We start from the raw sequence: 6,107 nt of genomic DNA, 5'->3' as shown, positions 1-6,107 counted from the left end.
GAACGCTCATACATCCATAGAATGGGGAAGAGAGCTTAGATGAAAATCAGCAGAGGACAAGATGGACTACATAACGGATACTCTGAAAGAACCTGATGAAAGATCTCTACCATCACTGAGGGCTAAGGGAAGCGAGACGAACTTGTGGATCAACGGGCCGTGTCTGGACGCAAACAAAAGAAGCATTAAAGCATGAAAGACATATAGAGAATACAGAACAGAAGGATATCACAATGTATACAACGTGGTCAGAAATGAGTACAGAAACTAGGAGAGTGACAGAAAAGCAATACGAGAATGACATTGCATACAAGCCGAAGTCCCAACCAAAGTTAGCCTGTAGTCACATCAGGAGGAAGATGACCGATCAGGTTATCAGACGACAAAAATGAAGGAAGACACGAATATGATGAGTTATTTATTTATATACAAGAAGGTACACTGGGTTTGTGAGAACACATAGCATAGTATTTACAATCTTGTAAAGTCACTAGTACGCGCAGCGTTTCGGGCAGGTCCTTAATCTAACAGATAATTTTAAGTAGGTAAATTCTAGCAGAATTAATAAAATGATAACAAATTACAAGAAAAAAATGAGTTATGCGAGGTCATTTAAGGCATACTACACAACTCATTCTACACGAAGAATACTGAAGTATGAAGAGCCAAGTAAACAAATAAAGGTGTGGAAGCCATCCCCATCCACAACTTGAAGAACATAGTCAAGAAATAATTCTAACGTCAGGAAAGTTATAATCCAAGAGGCAGAAGAAGGGTAGGAGCATGGGGAGGAGGCTCTCACGTGCTGTTGTCAGTGTAAGGTAAGCAGCATTAGGGCAATACACCACTAACATAAACCATCATACCCATTACCCACAAAACCCTTCCCTCGCCCTTCCCTTCCTCCCACCACTAAAATATATCTATTATTCCATAACCACTCGGCGTTTTGAATTACCTAACTGCTTCTTCACAGCAAAAAATACAAAAATGCGAGCAAACACCATTTAAAGAGGCACACGAACACTTGGTTAGTTGTTGGAGGGTGACAGTGGGAGGGGGGGGGGAATGTGACGGTGGGAGGGGGGGGGAATGTGACGGTGGGAGGGGGGGGGGGGAAGGTGACGGTGGGAGGGGGGGGGAAGGTGACGGTAAGGAGGGAACAAAAAAGTGTCGATGTTGCTATTCTCTTTTTTTTTGAAGAGAGGAATAAAGACCGTGAAGGGGTACAGGTAAGGGGAAAAGTTTGGCAAAGGAAAAACAACAGTACGAGTTATGACAGCAGGCGGGCTGTCCGCCTCGCTGACACAATGTGTGGGTGTTGGCAGCTAAGCCAAGCTTGCTCTCTCATGTCTGTGAGTGTGTGAGGTTTAGTGGCTGTTTGTTGTAGTCTCATGTTTAGTGGTTACTTGTTCAGGAGTCCATGGAGCTCCTGGATTCTCTGATCATATGGTGGACGGTGTTTTGCTGCTGCTATTAGCGACTCACTTGCCACTATTTGTAGTTTTGCATGATAGTTGGAAGGAATGTGGTGGTAGTGGAGGATATTAAGGATGTTAGTGCGTACTGACTGTTTAGATAGGGGAGGAAAGTGACGATTCTGAATGATGGTGGGGTAGAATTGTGACGGCGAGGGTGTGGGATGGAAAGGTGAGGGGGGTGAGAAGGTAGTGGGGTGTGTGTGTGTGTATGTATATATATTATATAACCGGAACCTATAATATATATATTACATATACACGCCTCCTAACTGTGCAAGCTCCCCATGCCAGGGACTTCCTGTAGGCTATCCATAATTCCGCCTTGGACACCTGGACCATTGAGCCCTAAGTATTGGTGTTGCTCTGCGCCTTGCCGCCCCTATCTCCACCGAGCACCGGTGTATTTGCGGCCATGCACGGGCAGACCAATACGGCAGCCATGGTCTCATCTGTCGTAAGACACAGGGAAAGATTGCCAGACATGAAGCAGTCAATGACATCATCAAGAGAAGTTTGGCTACTGCTGGGTGTCCAGCACAAAGGGAACCTCAGTTGTGCAGACCTGACAACAGCCAAAAACGCCCAGATGGAGTCACCCTGCAGCCGTGGAGGGAAGGTAAACAGGTCGTGTGGGACTATACATGTGCGTCTACATTGGCTGACACCTATCTACCTCGCAGTACAGTTGAGGGAGGTGGGGAGGCCACCTTCAGGGAGACCCAGAAAACTAATAAGTACGGGACCTAGAACGCTGTTACAGGATCGTGCCAATTGGCTCCGAGACCCTGGGCACCTGGGGTACATGTTCCGAAAGGAGGTGGGTGAGGTACTCATTAGGCTAACTTGAGACTCAAGAGCAGCCAGTTTCCCGTTTCTACGCCTCAGCGTCGCGATCCAGAGAGGAAATGCTTGCTGTATCTTGGGCACGGGCCCAACCTCCGAAGGGCTAGACGAGGTCTTCGAAAAGTGATTGTTATATGTTTGTGTGGAGGAAGTGTTGGGATGGAGGGGGTGGCAGGTGTAGGAATGGAGGGGTGGCAGGTGTAGGGATGGAGGGGTGGCAGGTGTAGGGATGGAGGGGTGGGAGCGGGAAGGAGGGACGGAGGAATCTGTAGGACGGATCACTCATTCCCCCATCTAGAAAATCAGATTGATTGGGGAAATGAGGGATAGGTGGGGAGAGGGGTAGGTGAAAGGGGTTGAGAGGGAAGGACAGGAAAAAAAAAAAAAGGACGGACGCCCCTGGGCTATAAACCCATGTCACGTGACAGGGACTAAATATTTAATAAGCTCATATCCCCCAGTTACACCGTCTACTCCCTGGCAGCTCTGAGAGTTTCGTTAATGCTTAGCATGCTCCCTGCGTCCCTGAGTGCCTCGCAGAGCCTGCCTTTTCGAGTGCCTTCCTCCACGTGCCTTCCTTCTCGAGTGCCTTCCTTCTAGAGTGCCTTTGTTACAGCCACTTTGGGCCAGTAACCGGGTTCTTGCTGTTATAAGTTCTTCTATATCCAACCTCAGGTCGGTGGTAAGCTTTCAAGAACTGGCTGTCACGTAATAGTGCAATGAATAAAAAGGAGAGGTAAACAATACACTTTTTCACCTTTACCACACACATATATTATATATATATATATATATATATATATATATATATATATATATATATATATATATATATATATAGATATATATATATATATATATATATATAATATATATATGGGCTCTGAGACCCTGGCCCTTATTATACAATATATATATATATTATATATATATATATATATATTATATAATCATAATTAAATATTACTACACTTATTTACAATAGTGTCTCTTTCACTCAGGACTCAACACATTGGCAGTGTTCATCATAACCTGGTGAATCCACTTTCCCTGTACACGTCATCCACTCCAAATGGCAATCACCGGCGAGTTCACCTTCAACATGGGTCAGTCCACACACACACACACACCTTACCTTTACGATGTGCCAATACCCCACCTCCGCTCTCCAGATACACACTGGCAAAGGGCTTCAGCAACACGCTGACAGGGGTCTCAAATACTCACATACAGTGGTAGCTAACACCCTGGCTGGAGTCTCTAGTCGCTCACTAGCACCACTGTCGTCTCGTAACTCTTACTGGTCAATCCTGGGTACGTCGGTCTATACAACACTGCATACATCAGTAGCTAACACTGCTCTGACCGACGGCGGCCACTTAGTCCTCACACAGGACTAAGTCAAGAGTTCTTGGACTGCCCAAGATGAACTGCCCTTCTCAGTGCAACCGCCTCCTTACATCACCTCTGTGAACATAAAACGTCATTGATTAGACGGACAATACACTGGGTGACCTTGGGATAACACCCTTCCACCTGGGAATGGAAATTGTAACTTGTAGCCACAACCTACATGGCGATGATCTCAATACGCCATCCACCAGAGGTCATCCACATCGACCTCCTCCTTTAACTGAGGCAGGAAACCGGAACCTTTAACCGATAACACGCCACCACCAACAGATGGCGTTGTGTGTGTAGCACCCAATACAGGGGAGTTGGAGTGCAGACCCATAGATGGCGCTGAACTATACACTCCAGCGACAGTGTCGATACCGTAACAGCCTTCCTCCTCGAGTGCCGTCCTCCTCGAGTGCCTAATAGAGTAGGGAAGGGAAGGCAAGGTGGCAATAGTTTGTGACGAGTGAATAAATATTTTGTTAGTATATGCATATTGTGTAGAGGAGTTGCCGGAGTGTGGTGGTGCTGGTTCTGTGTGATGCTGGTGCTCTAGGGAAGGATTAAAGCCCAAGTTGGATACCAGTTGGGCACTTCTGGAGCCTTTCCATCTCTAGCATCCATGGTCGGGATAATAGAGCAACAGTCTCGTATTTCTGTGGCTCGAGATCGAATCTCCGATGATCCTAGTGAATTTAATGATATATTACTCACTCTACTGTTGACTGCATATATTTCACCGACTGCCTGATGTAATGAGAGCCGAGTAGGCCTATTATAACAGGCTTCCCACATAGGCCTGGGCGACGTGGGAAGGCGGGCGGCCACATAGGCTTAGAGGAGTACGTGTGGCGTGCCGGGGAACAGTCAGCCGTGAAGCACGCGGCCATAACTTCCACAAATGTGTTTCCTTCCTACATTCTCTACCATTAATAGCTGGACCAAGGCTGAGGCCAGGGGGTAGGAGGCTGGACCATGGCTGAGGCCTGGGGGTAGGAGGCTGGACCAAGGCTGAGGCCAGGGGTAGGAGGCTGGACCAAGGCTGAGGCCAGGGGTAGGAGGCTGGACCAAGGCTGAGGCCAGGGGGTGTGAGGCTGGACCATGGCTGAGGCCAGGGGGTAGGAGGCTGGACCAAGGCTGAGGCCAGGGGGTGTGAGGCTGGACTATGGCTGAGGCCAGGGGGTAGGAGGCTGGACCAAGGCTGAGGCCAGGGGTAGGAGTCAGCCTCCACCACATCACTGCCTAATGCATTCCATTTGTCAACCACTCTGACACTAAAAAAGTTCTTTCTAATATCTCTGTGGCTCATTTGGGCACTCAGTTTCCACCTGTGTCCCCAAGTGCGTGTGCCGCTTGTGTTAAATAACCTGTCTTTATCTACCCTATCGATTCCCTTGAGAATCTTGAATGTGGTGATCATGTCCCCCTAACTCTTCTGTCTTCCAACGAAGTGAGGTTTAATTCCCGTAGTCTCTCCTCGTAGCTCATACCTCTCAGCTCGGGTACTAGTCTGGTGGCAAACCTTTGAACCTTTTCCAGTCGGAGTGCTACTGTGCCTATTTTCTGGAAGCACCGGTTTAAGTCTGCATTATATGGTTGTTCTTCCCAGCACAGTTCTGCGAGGTCTGGTTTATTCCTTCCCAGTTAATCAGTTTGTTATTAAAATTGAATTTGCTGAATTCTCCTCCTCTGCGATTTGGGATTAGCTGCACAGGTCTATTGTTCATGCTCGTCTGAACTTCGATCAGGTTGTGATCTGAGTAACAAGTAGTTGTGATCATTATGTCACTAATCAGCTCATTGTTGTTTGTAAAAATAAGGTCTAGGATGTTTTCTTTCCTAGTTGGCTCTAGTATTTGCTGGTTTATAGCAAATCTGTCACATATATGCTAGAGGTCATCTGTGTGTGACTGTTCATTCAGACTGCTTCCTGGGATTCTCTCCGCTATAACAGTATTTGGCACATTTTTCCATTTCAGATGTTGTAAGTTGAAATCACTAAACAAGGTGACGTTAGGGGCAGAGTTTGTGAGGTTTTCTAAGCAGTATTCTATGTTCATAAGTTGGGCTTTAAACTGCTGAGGATTTACATCAGGTGATTTATATACAAGGACAATAACCACATTTAGAATTTCTATTTTGATTATCAGCACTTCCACCATATCGTTCGTGGTGTTCAGCAGCTCTGTGCAGATGAACGTGTCTTCGGCCACCACCGCAGTATACTACCACCACTACATAACCATTGAATCAGCCAACCACCCCCACGACTCAACCATCATACGACTTGATAATGGTCCACGGCGGACCGAAACATCGTTTCTTCCCTTTTTGATGTGTGGTTAGTCAATATTCTTCAGCCACGTTATTGTGACTTGTCGTCTG

Source organism: Procambarus clarkii, chromosome 57 (genome assembly GCF_040958095.1).
Source record: "Procambarus clarkii isolate CNS0578487 chromosome 57, FALCON_Pclarkii_2.0, whole genome shotgun sequence".
NCBI classification, from domain to species: domain Eukaryota; kingdom Metazoa; phylum Arthropoda; class Malacostraca; order Decapoda; family Cambaridae; genus Procambarus; species Procambarus clarkii.
Note: the sequence above shows the minus strand (reverse complement) of the source record.